The sequence below is a fragment of the Pinus tabuliformis genome, chromosome 5_1 (assembly GCF_031772625.1).
Source record: "Pinus tabuliformis cultivar Carrire ecotype Pingquan chromosome 5_1, CPIR1, whole genome shotgun sequence".
Classification (NCBI taxonomy): Eukaryota; Viridiplantae; Streptophyta; class Pinopsida; order Pinales; family Pinaceae; genus Pinus; species Pinus tabuliformis.
The window spans coordinates 246,156,063-246,172,171 of record NC_142305.1 but is presented as its reverse complement, the minus strand read 5'-3'; positions in this window follow the sequence as shown (position 1 = coordinate 246,172,171).

Below are 16,109 nucleotides of genomic sequence, written 5' to 3'. Positions count from 1 at the left end.
ATACATAAGAGCAATAAGACACACATTTTGAGGACACCTTGAGATTGCTAGGGGATGAAAGCCAGCAAGAATGCCAAAGGAGATGGGGTACCCTGCCATATAACCTAAGGATCAGGGAGTATCATTCCCCTGAAAGAATGAGAGATGCACTAGACAGGCCCCACTATCTAATAAGGCACTACAGAGACTCAAAATCAATTGGATTGGTTTGAGACTCAGTCCACCCTTGCTATTGGGTATGCTAGAAGGCAAAAAGGAGGAAGAGGAAAGAAATAAGTGGGAGGAAATAGAGAAGCATGCATGATTTTATCCACAAGAGGAAACTCCATCAATAGAGGCATGTGATGTCAGAGAGGCCACAAGAGCTATGGACGACGTGGACATAGAATAAGTACTGAGAGAATGAGAAAAACTTTTAGTAGGGGGGTGATGATGAGGCTCATAAATAGATAAATTATATGGGCCTTAATGCCACTCTCCAGCTTATTAAAATCAACTTTTCTCACATTTATTTACATATTTTATTATATTTTTCTTAGTGAGAAGGGTAAAGGTGAGATGTTATGTCATGTGGCCTAATGTGCATTAATTGCAATACTTGGAGCAGTTTTTGGCTAATTTAAGTGTAGGAACTCGAAGTAGACAAGCAAGAGGGATTTTAGGGGATTCGATCTCCCTCCTTAACTGCTCAATCACTTGAAAATTCCTCCACCAGATCTCATCAGTACGGAGTTACAAGAAGCCAAGCCCACCGAGTTCATTGGCAGCCAAGCCAGTGATAGTTGAAGACAAGTTAATCTTGAGTTTGGGAGCCAAGCCCCCCTAATTTTAAGGAATTTGTTGGTAGCTTCAGTTGTATAAATAAGAAGGCCTAGGGCCTCATTAAGATTGGTCTTTTTATTGTAGCCAAGAGGCAATTTCGAGCTTAAGATATTGTGATTGTTATTCGCATGTTATTTTTGATATTTTGGAGAAAATGAAAAGGGTTTCTTTGATCCAGCACTGAGTTGACTCAGAGGGCTGAAGCTCTTGGGTTAGGGCCCAACCCTAGCAACAGAGGTTCCTCTTCTTTTTGTACATGTATCCTTAGATTAGAATCATAGATTAGTTGTTGAAATTATTTTTGTTTCATTTAATTTGCAAGTCTTTCAATGATTAGTTAGTTTTGCTTCCATTAGTTGGAGAAGTATATCAGTGCTACAGTAGGGAAAGAAAAGACATTAGAAAATCTTGTGACAGTGGCCTCATACTCATCTCCCTCACGGGATCATGGTTTGAGACCCCACTCTCACAGTTCCAAAAAAACAGAGTTATCTTTTGGTTATTTCATAGCTTAGGGTTTCTTGTTGAGTAGGTCATTGTTCATGATTCCTTAGAAGCACTTGTGATTTTCATTTTGGTTTCTTAGGTTTGTTGTAGATTAGAAAGAATTACATGCGATAGAATTGATCCACTATCCATCAATAAATCAGTTTCTGAAATTCAACTATTTTTTTCTAGATTCACATAAAGTTGTGCATAAATGAAGAAATGAATATGTGTTGTTGCAGGACTTGTTGATCTGTAGAGAGAAATCATTCCACCAGCCTCATCTAAGTCTTCTTTGCCTCTCGCCAAACCCTACCAACCATCAATTCAGATTTCTGTTCTATAGCCCACTGTGGACATACACCTTGAGAAAATCTAACCATCCTAAAGATTTGGGCTGATCCTTGAGTATTTTTCACCTTCCCCATATCTTATTCCACCATCATCCACTTTCCCAACACTTCCTTTCACCTTCCATACCTTCCTACAACTTTTAGCTAAGTTTCATGTAGTAAACTAGGACATCCCGTAGTAACTACAGGAAACCTTGTAGAAGCGTGTTTTACACTATTTTGGGTAGAAATAATGACCAGAGCCTAGGGTAGGCCTTCAACTTGACCTCCATACCCCTCAATGCCAGTTTTGACCATTTTTCCCATACCTTCCTCCCCTGCAAGAGATCAGCTTGATTAGTTTAATATTTACATTTCTACATTAAAAACCAAAAGACTCTTTTCTGCAAGATTTAGCTAGTGCATGCATATATCAGTCTTAACAATATTAGGATAATTTCCATGCCTACTTAGTCCAAATAACTAGATGATAGAATGCAAGGTTAATTTAGGTCTCTTCTACAAGTAATGTTTGTTAATTCCTAGCTAGGTGATTTCATGTCATTTTCATAACACTTTCTATTCAGCACTTTCATTTCCTTAACATATGCAAGCATTTACTTTCTATATTAAAAATAGCTTTACCTTCACTGTCATTATTCAGCCTCCTTCTAGTCAATAGAATATTGGTTTGAAAATCCCTAGTGGTTTATCACCCTAGTTGAGAAGTGACAATAGTAGATTGTTGCATCTGCTATGCATATAGCACTGTCACCTCCAAGTTTGTACAAACCCCAGGTTGATAAAGTAAAGTTGGTCGCCCTAGGAGTTACAGCATCCTTGCTACAATACAACGTGGACTGAGAAGCAACCAACCAAGAAGGAAAAAAAGAAGGAGACTAAGAAATCCACAATCGACCTAGAGAAGGACACTGTGCCGGAGATAGAGCACGAAGCCGAGTAGGAGGAACAAGCCACCGAAGCTGGCGATCAGGGTGGTGAAGACCCTTTTGTTGAAATTGAGGAGGTAGATTCCCCATTTAGAGTTAAAAGGAGGAAACCAAGTGTTATAGGCGCGCGAAAGAAGCACAAGTCGGAAAAATCTGATGGCGCAGAACTGATGGCCCTCACTGAGGGGTACGTAGACAAGATTGGAAACACAGTCCAAGCTATGAAGGAGGACATATGGGGGAACATTGAAGACTAATATAAAGTAGTTTTGACAGAGGTTCAACAAGGCCTCAAGGATTTGTAGGTTCAGGCAAGCGCGGTTCAAGTGAGCATGGCTCAGGCGAGCATGGATCAAGTGAGCACAACACCATCATGCACAACTATAGGTAGCGCACATACAATAATCACATCCAACCTCTAGGTTGTGAAACTACTAGGAGATGCTCTACATTTTGAGATTGTGGAAGATCAGGAACATGTGCAGCACTTGAAAAATCTGAGTATCAATCTTGCGGCGCTCCCCATTCAGACCTTGCATGAGTTACATCAAGGATTCACTGATGAACTGAAGGTGTGGGAGCAACACCCTTTGTTGGTAATTAAAGAAGTTAAAAATGACAACCAACAGATGTTCGAGTATAAGAATCAGGCCATCAAGGATAGTGATGAGGCAGTTATGCATAGGCAAAAGCTGGAAGAGGCCATCACCAAAGCTTGCAGCGAGTTACCGAAGCACCAGATCCAGATAGAGGCAGCACCTGAAGAGAAGCTTCAGAAGCTTGTGATAGCAATAAAAGAATCAAAGGTGGAAATTGATAAAGTAAAATTCGAGTTGAAAATGCATATTATAGAGTTGGAGATGAGGCTGCAGTTGGAAACTCCACTACTATAGTCCAGGACTATAGCCAGATGTTCGAAGACGCTATGGAGATATGGGAATCGTTGTGGGAGGACCCACATGTACAAAAGATAGAGGCAAAGATCTGCGACAAGAAGCAACAGTTTGATGAAATCGAAGTGACGACGCAAACCCTAGCAATTGCGCAACAGTTTTCTCGTCTCGAGGAGGGAAAATTTTTGCAGGGATAGATTGATGAGATGTGGAAAAATGATCAAATCATTTTAGTGTAGACGTAGCCATGGGCCACTGAAGCCATTCAACTCTCACAAATAGTGTAGAGCAAGCTTAATATCATAAGGCAAATGCAAAGAACCATCAGTTTGGCGACAGCAAGGCCAACAACAGAAAAGTTGGTAAACGAAGTACGACAAGTCGCCACACAGTGCACAGAGACACTGAAACCTTTTAAGGATGAATACAGTGGTCTCAAAGAAAATATTCAGGACATACCATCTAAGTGACTCGAGACAAGTCACATCTTTGTGTTGGGGGCCTGTTGGGTAATGTCCCCTTAGGTCAAATTTTTGTAAAGAGCCTGCATTTTAAGGAGCGGAGCATGCTTCACGCAATGTTTTAGGAGTCATAGGGACTTTAGGTCGGGTCAAAGCCCCTTATTTTGTAAAAGGATGGGATCAATTATTATGTTTTGAGCTTCGCCCATGGTTTTCGAACCATGGTATTATAAGAGAAAAAGATATATAAAGGGTTGTCTTAGCAAGTCAAAGGACATTGAGATGGATATGTTTTGATGTTTTTGGGTCTGTAATTGTCATATATTTCTGTGTTAGAGCAAAGGGGAAGGCTCCTGCAACTTTGTGCACGAAGACCTTGGTAAGTCTGCAACCTTTAGGGGAATTTTTGGGTCTAAAATGGGCCTCCTAAGGAAATTATAAAATAATAGTGGAAATAATAAAATAAGATTAGATTACATCATCAAATTTTAGAGGTAAAAAAGAAAAAACTATATTTTCAACTTATGTCCCTATGGGTTTACTTAAATTCTGAGCAGCAACACTCGTTGATTGCAAAATTTGATTCCTCATCCAAGGAATACCCATGTTGCATAATTTCGATGGACCCTACTACATGAAAAAAGAGAAAAACATGAAAAACATGATTGCAATCATGTTTTTTAATGTATTTCTCATTTTTCGTGTAGCAAGCTCCATCGAAAGGATGCAACACGGGTACTCCTTGGATGAGGAATTAAATTTTGCATCCAACAAGTACTCCCACTCGAAATTTGAGTAAAACCTTATGGAGATAAGTTAAAAATACGAGTTGAAAAAGTAGTTTTATTATTTTATTAATTTTTAATCTTTTTATTTTTTTACTCCAAAAATGGTAATTCATCCCCCATGGTTGACATCATATTGAATCTTATTGGTTCTTATCAGGTTTATTTTGGTTGTACATTTTTCTTAGGAGGCCCAATTTTAGACCTCAAAATTCCCCTAATGTATGTGCGCAGGCCCCTGCAGCTGTGTGCTCAGGGTAAGAAGGATTGTAATTGTGAAGATCTGAAGATAATAAAGAAGATTTTGAAGGCAGATCTGTGTACTTACATTTTGTACTTTACTTTATGCAATTACCATTTACTTTTGTGTTGTGCAATAAAAGATTAGATCAGAATTAATATATGAATGTTGTTGTTGTTAATTACAGTTAAGGTCCATTGATTTATGCACAATAGATGGAGTTTTAGATCTGTGAAGTAATCTTTTTATATGAATAGATCGGATTCGGTATAATATTAAGTAAGATCATGTATCGGCATAATATATCTATAGGTGAGTCAAAATAAGTCAATATTCACACCACATAATCCTTTTGGATGCATAAACTTGGTTCCAGTATCCCCCAATATCACCTCAGGTGAGACTGCGGCCTTCAAGAGCAAATCATTGCTAAAAGGGTTGGTGATAAAGGGTTTTGTTGGTTAGTGCAATTAACTCTGAACCTGGGTCTAAGCTCCTCAAGCCAACAAGTACAAATATCGCTTATACTTTTGTAAGAATTCCCAACTCAAACAAAATATTCTTTTGGAATTGCACACCTCTCCCTTAGGAGGGCACTCAAGATTTTTAAAAACTTACCACAAGGTTAAGAAGGAATTTTTTTAGGATGGCCTTAAATCTGATATTCAAAATTTTGTGGTAGAATGTTTGTTTTGCCAACAAGCTAAAGTTGAGACAATTAAGACCTCGAGTCTGTTACAACCTTCATCTATTCCAAGTCAATGTTGGGAGGAGGTTTCAATGGATTTTATCACACATTTACGCACGCCCGAAGGAAAGAGTGTCATCATGGTGGTAGTTGATAGAGATACCAAATATGCAAACTTTTTTGCATTATCTCATCCATTTAAAGCCATTATAGTTGCTACTGCATTTATGGAAACAATTCAAAAGCTACATGTAAACCCAAAGATTATTGTAAGCGACAGAGATCCCATTTTCACTGGAAATTTTTGGACGGAATTATTTTCTTGTTTGGGTACTCAATTAGCTCATAGCTCATATTATCATCCTCAATCTGATGGGCAAACTGAGATAGTGAACAAATCTTTGGAAGGATATATTTGTTGCTTTGTATCTGAAAAACAGACATAATGGGTCAAGTGGTTACCTCTAATTGAATGGTGATATTGATCCGGATCTTGGGAGGAGGCCCCAAAGATCTAAAAGATTGAAATGGATCTTGGAAGGAGAGACCCCCAAGATCTGAAAACTTGCATTGCCAGAAGAAAAATAGGAGAATGCCCAGTAAACAAAACCACAAAGAAACTTTTTTATTAAAACCGATAATAACTATAAAGGCTACATTTTGGCAGACAATCTGTCCTTTTACAAAATGTGACTTGTTACTTATAGTATTTTTCAGTTACAATACCACGGGTCAATTCCATGGGTGAATGAATACCATGGGTGGATTTTACAATACAACGGGCAGATGCCATTTACAATACCATGGGTAAATTCCATGGGTGAATGAATACCATGGGTGGATTTTACAATACCACGGCGGATGCCATTTACAATACCATGGGTAAATTCCATGGGTCGATGAATAATATGGGTGGATGAGTACCATGGGTTGATGCCATTTTCCATTCGGATCATTCCTCCCTCCTTAAGAAGCAATGGTCCCCATTGCGTAAAGTTCCCTCCTGCAAAGCCTTTGTTGAATATGAAGATCCACTGAAGATAAGGGTTTTACTCAACCCATGGTACTCATCCACCCATATTATTCATCGACCCATGGAATTTACCCATGGTATTGTAAATGGCATCCGTCGTGGTATTGTAAAATCCACCCATGGTATTCATTCACCCATGGAATTTACCCATGGTATTGTAAATGGCATCTTCCCGTGGTATTGTAAAATCCACCCATGGTATTCATTCACCCATGGAATTGACCCGTGGTATTGTAACTGAAAAATACTATAAGTAACAAGTCACATTTTTTAAAAGGACAGATTGTCCGCCACAATGTAGCCTTTACAGTTATTATCGGTTTTAATAAAAAAGTTTCTTTGTGGTTTTGTTTACTGGGCATTCTCCTATTTTTCTTCTGGCAATGCAAGTTTTCAGATCTTATCTGCAAAGTCGCCGCCCAAAAAAAAATCCTGCAAAAAAATGAAAAGAGAAAAATTCTTCCTGCTTGACCCAAGAAAGTGCTCTATGGAGGTTGTAGCACATGCCTGAAGTTTGTTGAATATTGCTGCAAAATTTGAAACTGAAACATGCACCAAACCCTTGTTCCCATGGAATCATAACCTGCTCCGATACCACTGATCCAGATCTTGGGAGGAGGCCCCCAAGATCTGAAAACTTGCATTGCCAGAAGAAAAATAGGAGAATGCCCAGTAAACAAAACCACAAAGAAACTTTTTTATTAAAACCGATAATAACTGTAAAGGATACATTGTGGCGGACAACCTATCCTTTTACAAAATGTGACTTGTTACTTATAGTATTTTTCAGTTACAATACCACGGGTCAATTCCATGGGTGAATGAATACCATGGGTGGATTTTACAATACCACGGGCAGATGCCATTTACAATACCATGGGTAAATTCCATGGGTGAATGAATACCATGGGTGGATTTTACAATACCACGGCGGATGCCATTTACAATACCATGGGTAAATTCCATGGGTCGATGAATAATATGGGTGGATGAGTACCATGGGTTGATGCCATTTTCCATTCGGATCAGATATAACACCTCCTTCCATACTGCAGCAAAAATGTCCCCATTTATGGCACTTTATGGATAGCATCCACCGTCCTTCACATCATATTTAAGAGAAAATTCTAAGGTTCAAGCAGTGGAAGATCACATCGAGCATCAACAAGTTCTCCAATTTTTAAAGGATAACCTCACTTTGGCGCATAATAGAATGAAACAATAGGCAAATCAACATCACAATGAAATACGTTTTGATGTAGGCAATTGTGTATTTTTAGGGCTACAACCATACAAACAAATGTCCCTCAAGAAAGCTAAGAAGGATAATAAATTATCACCAAAGTATTATAGTCCTTACAAGGTGTTGCAAAAGATTGGTACTATGGCATACAAATAGGAGCTTCTTGCATCTTCCTGAGTGCACCCCATTTTCCATGTTTCATGCTTAAATATGGTTATAGGTGACAAGATCCCAGTTCAAACAATATTTCCAGAAATTGACGAGGAAGGAAAAATATTATTAGAACCTGAAGCAATCATGGAAACATGAACTCGACAACTACAAAATCGATCAATTTCATAGTATCTCATCAAGTGGAAGAACTTACCCGCTGAAGATTCCACATGGGAGGATGAGAATTTTGTACAAAAGAAACCATAACTACTCAAGAGTTGAGGACAACATTTTTTTGAAGGAGAGGGGCATGTTAGGTCCCTATAATACTAGTGTATTCCCTCATTTTTATTTTCTATGTAGCCCCCTTTTTGTTATTGTTGTCCCCGTGTAGTCCCCATATTGTTATTATTGTGCCCCATAGAATCCCATTATTGTTATTGTTGTGACCTTACATTATTATTGTTATGTCGACTCTGGTTATATTGTCACCCCTTAGACTCCTATATATAGAAAGGAGGTTTTGTCATTTGAATCATCAAATAATTGTTAATTTATGTAATGTAAAGGAGATTTCCCCCTCGAAGAGGATAATTTTTAAGTCGTTGATCTATCTGTTTGTGAGATGGTTGCATAACAAATATTGTATGAACTTGGCCAATGCATTAATAATGACCAATATTGCTTTATCATATATATAATAATTCCACTCATAATCCTTGAGTTTGTGGCTCTCAAATGTAATCAGGTGGTGATTATGCAATAGCATTTTTCCTATGCCTATCCCTAAAGCATCACACTCAAGCATGAATGATTGAGTGAATTCTAATGGTTCCAACACATGGCATGAACTCATTTCTTGCTTCATTCTCTCAAAGGTGTCCAATGCCTTATCAAACCAACTAAAATCTCCCTTCTTTGTGAGGTTTTTGAGAGGTGTTATCAGTTGTGAGAAACCCTTAACAAACTTCATGTAATATCTACAAAGGACCAAGAAGCTCTTCCGTTCAGTCACATATTTTGGGGTAGGCCACTCAATTATTGCCCTGACATTCTCCTAGTGCACTTGAACCCTGTTCTCCCTGATCACATGCCCTATATAGAGCATCTCAATCATACCAAGCTCATACTTAGACTCTTTTGCATAGAAATCCCATTCCTCTAAAATTCCCAACACTTTGTCCAAATGTCTAAGGTGATCCTCCCAGTTTTTTCTATAGACAAGAATGTCTTCATAGAAAACTAGAAAATACTTTCACAACTTTTTTTGGAACACATGGTTCATGCAATACTAAAAGGTTGTGGGTGTGTTGGTTAGCCCAAATGGCATAATAGAAACTTGTAGTTACCATAATGGAACCTGAAAGTAGTCTTTGGGATATCTCGCTCCCGAACTCAAAATTGATGGTAGCCCGAGTGAAGATCTATCTTTGAAAAATACTTTGCCCCCATTAGTTCATCAATCCTTAGAATGGGGTATTGATTTTTTATTGTTCTTTTATTAAGTTCCCATTAATCAATTCACATCCTCAAGGTGCCATCCTTCTTCTTAGCCATCACCACCAAAGAAGCAAAGGGGCTAGACTTAGATGAATGTGGCCCAATGTCAGTAGCTCTTTGATGGCCTTCTCAATTTCATCCTTATAAACCTTGGGATGATGATAAGGACTAGTTATAATATCACACACCCCCTCTTACAACTCTATCACATGCTCAAATCCTCTATCTGGAGGTCTACCTAGAGGAAAGTCAACAAAAAGTTTATAATGTTTGCAGAGTAATACTTGAATGTCCTCTTGATACTATTGAGGCTACTATGGTTGTCTTTTTCTGAAATGTAGGACTCTCCTTCCCAACCTATGTTTCCATGCCACAACACTACCTCCATACTCTGACATGATATTATCTTGAGCAGATATTGATGCATGTCCTACAAAACTACCTTCCGGCCATCCTGGTCCATGAACTCCATCTCCATCCTCTTATGATTAATAGTGTACCTCCTGATGGAATAAAACCACTAAACACTAAGTACCACATTAGTATCTAGTACATCCACCACAAATAAGTCATTTGTCAATGTGTAGTTCCCCATGGTTATTTTTAGTTTGGTGACCCATCTAATGCACTCCATTTGATGACCAATTGGTATGACCATCGTGAATCCATCAAAATCATTCATTGAAATCTCCCTTTGATCCACCAACATTACATCAATAAAGTAGTGGGATGCCCCACAGTCAATCAACATTGTCACCCTTTACCCCAACATGACCCCCCTGACTCTGAATAAATGACACCTGCAAATTCCTTATATAGATGCAATAACAAGGCCCTTAGCTCCAGCCTGAGATGATTACTGTCCTGCAGTGAGATGTCCCTAAGGCTTGTACCTATCCCTACCCTAACTCCTCATCCTCCTCATCACTATCACTATATTATTAGACCTCAATATATTTTTCTTTTCCCAGCTTGCCCTTTCCTGCACATCTGTGTCTTGACGCCCAAGGTTCCTGATAGCTAAAACAAAGTTTCTTCTTCCTCATCTCCTTATATCTCTCCTCATCTAACATACACTTTCTGTTGGAAACTAGATAACTACTAAGAGGGGGGGTGAATCGTGGCACTTTTAAACTTTTTCTTCAATTATTAATATTTTTACCATGCATGAACTGAAACACAAAAACATATATCAGAGCATCAAAACAAACATGCAAAAATAAAACCAATCAACACAATGGACATAAGTTTTTGTGGTGGAAAACCCATCCCAAGAAAAAAACCACCCTATTGTTGTTACACTGCTCAATTCTTTCATTAACTTTCAATAAAATTATACATGGATCATCTCACTCCCATGAGCTAGAAGACTCGACTTCTTTCACAGTATGCTGACACTATCAGACAAGAAATTGTTTCTCTCTTGGATCTATAGACTACCATCTACTAAAGGCCACAACGATCAATGATCCTCACCTGATTACTCTTGAACTAACAACGACTCTACAAAATCTAATCCGTTGGTACTTACCAATGAGCCTCACTCACTTTCTACCGAACTATCCAACCACCATTGGACGGAGAAAACTCTTCAACCTATTGAATCTTCCAAGTCACTATCTATTGAAATCCTCCACGTCTTCACTTAGTCCATGCGAGTCTCACTTCATATATTTTCAAATTGGACTCCTAAAACTTTCTCAACATGAGCACTATAGCAACATAGCATCAAAGCACGCACTCAAATCAATCACCAAACTCAAAATACTACACATGTAGCAATACACTTCTCAATCACTTCTATAATCCACACATAAACACCTCACACACTATATAAACATATGGAAGAAACAAGCTTCAACTCACAGTTGCTACCACTGCAAGCTAATACATAAAATCTACATACTAAGGCTCACACAGTTTGTAATCTCTTCACCAAGCTCACTCTCACTCAACACACACTCAAAAACACAACTAGACAATCAACCAACTCACAATGAGCTTCCTCCAATATGTATATGAACTCAAGTGCTCAACTCAATAATTACTCAAAACTATTGGGCATCACAACTCTGATCATATGCTAGATTTGATCTCGATTCAACTCATTGACTCAATCAATCCACTACCTCCACTTACCTTTAGATATTTTCAACTTTGATCAATTTTTGGATGTCCCATGAACTTTTCTAACCATAAAATGAAAATTTTTAATCAAGGTTGTCACCATAAACCAAAAATTAGCTCAACAACGCGAGAAACGCAGAACAATTTTAGTGAAAACGCTATAGTCGTTCCCTTGGCACTGTCCTACAAGCAACTGGAGTTGTGACTACTCCCTTGGTCCTGCCTCCATGCGACTGGATATTTCCAACCACTCCCTTGGCCCATAATGCATGTAAATGGGGCTAAAACTGAAGTAAAACATCAATCCTTCAATCTTGAACCTCTTCCACCTAACGAAACATCTTCTCCAGTGTCTGAACACTCCTCCAAGCCATTGAGATAAGTATACAACAGATGAATAGGTAAGGAACAAGTCGATGACATGCAAGTCCTATTCTTCCAACCTTAGATCCAAGAACAAGACCTCCATCTCTTCAAGAAGTAACCACAACATCTCTAACACCTGTAGCAACATCTACAACATCTATAGTAGCATCAAGACATAAAACTACATCCATAACTGGTAGAAGCACCTCCAACACAAGAAACCACCTATCACACATGTATTAGCACATGAAATGTCTCCAAGACATGAAGAGACATGTGCAACATCTAGAGTAGCACTCCAACCACCTACAGCAGCAGCATCTCCAACCAACAAAACATGACAAACTCAACCAATCACACATAAGGAATCCATCTCCAAAACACCTCCACTAGGTCTATTCTTAAGTATGTTGACATAAATTCCAACTAACAAGACCATCAAGAAATCATCCAACACCAAGCACTCATCACACATGCATATGACTAGCAACATATCCAACCTATTAACACCAATGCCAACACTCCAATGCCAAAAAAATCCCCCTTTGGCATTGATGTCAACCTCAATCTTAACAAGTGAGACTGATCTCCATATACTGAAGCTGCAACTAACCATCCAAATCTCTCCTCCTTTGACATAAATGGAAAAGGGCCATATCAACACTAAAGTACAATTCCAATAACGTGCCTGATGAGAGAAGGACTCCCCCTGTCATACTCAACACCATATTGATGCACACCAAGAAGTATCCTTTGGAACATATGAATGTAAAGCAAGGAAACTAGCTACCAATACCACTAGCCAATGCCATGCCAACTCTGAAGACTGAACATGCTCCCCCTAAGCAGGTAATGGAGCTACATTCATATTTTCTACCTACTGCAATGAGCCTTCTTGCCGAGTGAAAGAGACTACTCCACATGGACCATGACTCTAATTGACTTAAGGCATGATATACAATACATTACAATACAATAATGCTTCATGGAGCAAGTACATTGTTGTGACAAGTACATAGGACCGACATATAACTCCTCTACACCTATCACCAACCATGACTCTTATGGACCCAAGTTTACATGATGCACCCAATTAAGTGTTGGAAATAATACTGAGAGGGGAGGGGGGTGAATCAGTGTTAGTCAAGTCAATAATCTTTTTCTTTTCATACACAATTTCATATACGCTACTTCAATGAAGGTAACCCGCATGTGCACGCAACTGTGTTTAAGGAAACAAGCGTATATCTAGCAAACTAATGATTCAGTTAATTCATTATATGTTGATCTTTAATCTGAGTATCAATACTTTGTTAAACATTAAACAGTAACCATGTGCAATTAATAACAGAAAGAACCATCACACATAAGCAACACACATGAACACCAAGATGTAAGGTGCAAACCCAATGTGGGTAAAAACCAGCTACTGTTGTCATCTCTGTCTTCTTTTAATAATAAGAAAATATGTTTACAACATTGTACTGGTGCAGACTCATACCAGTACGCAGGCTTCTACCTGCAAAAGGCTACAACCTTCTCTCATTCTTCAACCTCTACTGGAAGGGAACTACAACCCCCTCGCTCTTGTACTAGCTGATATGTTTACTAGCACGTAGGTGCCAACCTACAGAATGCTACAACCTTCTCTCTTCCTCCAGGTACCACTTTTCATAAATTTTCAGACTGGATACTCCTAGAACACAACACAATAATCTGAAGGCCACGTTTCATCCAATTTTCATACTGGACCCGTCAACTACATTAAAGCTCAAAATCAATCACCACTGCAATCACTGAAACTCAATCATTATTTTCTGAATCAACCAAACTCGATCAATCACTGACACCCCATGAATCTCTGACACTACTAAATCAAACACTTACTAAACCTCTATCACAACTGAATCAACCACTCATTCAAACTTAATCAAATTCAATCAATCAGCTGGAACAGACAGATCACTGTAACCAGTACACAGATCCAAACCCAGAACACTACATCATCATTCAGAACCAACTGTAACCTCAAAACCATGCATCAGAGTGTATACACAATTTGGAAGAGCCGAACCAGCGTGTATATGCAACTTCATCAAAGGGAACCATCGTATAGATCTGTAAATACTTACTTATAACTTCGTGCTCTTCCCGACTTCAAACATACCCAGATCATCACATATAAAGGATAATACATGTGTTAGCAAGCAGATATATCCCATCAGATCACATAATGATAAGTCATTATGATCCTGATCCATTATTAGATCTCATTCATTATCACTGAGGCAAATCACAATCAATCAATCTGAACACTTTTACCAGAATGCAGTCACCGGAACATAAAGCAAAACCCGGAACTTTGCATCAACAACCAGAACCAACTGTAACTTCAAACATCATAGTTCATTAGGTATACGCTACTTAGATGTGTCGAACCTGCGTGTATACGCACTTTTACCAAGTCAACTAGCGTATACATCTGTAAATATTCATTCATAATTTTGCATCTATTCTAGACTTCATTTATACCCAGATCATAATATTTATAAAACAACACATGCGTCAGTATCCAGATCTAGAATAAACATGATCAACCATATAAAGATAATTCATTCCAAGCCTTAAGATCCCAATCTGTCGTTAGATCTTGTCCTCCATCAACCACTAAGGTTCATCCTTGGTTCAGATCAAGCATTGCACCATAACCCAATACCCTGCATACTAGATCTCACACTTCATCAAATATTCAATGCTTGTGTCACTTGGCCTAATGATCTTCTCCTCCTTTTATAGTTTTAGGCCTTTCTCAATACCATGGAGCAAAACCACTTAGGACCAATACCTTGGATCAAATACTTAGGGTCAATACCTCAGACCAAATACCATGGATCAAAATAACATGGACCAAATACTTCGGACCAAAACTTAGTTGTCCAAGGTATATGCACTTTTCTTTCTAGGAAAGTGCGTGTGTACGTTATACGCTCCTTTTGTTCTGTTAACCTGCATGTATGCGCGGCCTGGGCAAGGTGAAGCTGTGTATACCTATATTTCTTCATTCTTTGTAGTCTGAACTATAATTCTTTGCTATTGTCATGTTGTACTGTGATCTTTCATCTGAGTAAGTTGCCTTCTAAACTAATTCCTTGAAATTGTCCTGTACTTCATTACCTCTGTAAACACATCTGATATCTCTTCTATAGATTCATCTAGTTACCATATACAAGAGAGTTGTTCTACTATAAGTGGGTTTCCATCAAGTACAACACATGCATCATAATTCCAACAATCTCCCCCTTTGGACTTGATGTCAACCATGTTGGTGTTGATTACTGCAAGCTTGTAGAAACTGTTAGAGATAACAAGCAACACCAAAATACTCTCCCCCTTTGACATCAAGGGCAAAGGGCGGACCTAGGATATTCTCCCCCTTTGATATCAAGGGCAAAGGGCTGACCAAAAAGAAGACTTCTATATCTGAAAAACATTAATCATGCTCCCCCTAAGCACATGCTGAATTTTCTGATTAAACTCCCCCTTTGTACATGCTAAGATGCACTATATCATCCATGCTCCCCCTAAGCACATGCAGAGTCTACAAATATTTTCCAAAAGAATAACATGACTCTATCACTCGACTATGTGAGTTTGACCTTCCTATCAACAATGACTCATACATACATCCATCTCCCAATCAAGTGGGGATATACCAATTGTTTATACATGATAGAAATTACATCATATGACCAAAAAAGGACTCATCAAAAGACTACGACAGACAGAGACAAATTATTACATCACGTGTCTTTTATATGCCCTTTACATCGAATGATATACATGACATTTATAACAAAGACCAAATGTCTAAGAAATACCATGATAGTCATCGACAACTATCATACACCATGTATGATCTATAACACAAGCATCTGTCAGCATCCAAACCAACAACCTTTATATGTTCACTAAGATATGGCAGTGTGAATATCATCAACCTGTGATAAAGTATGTTTGCATATATATATA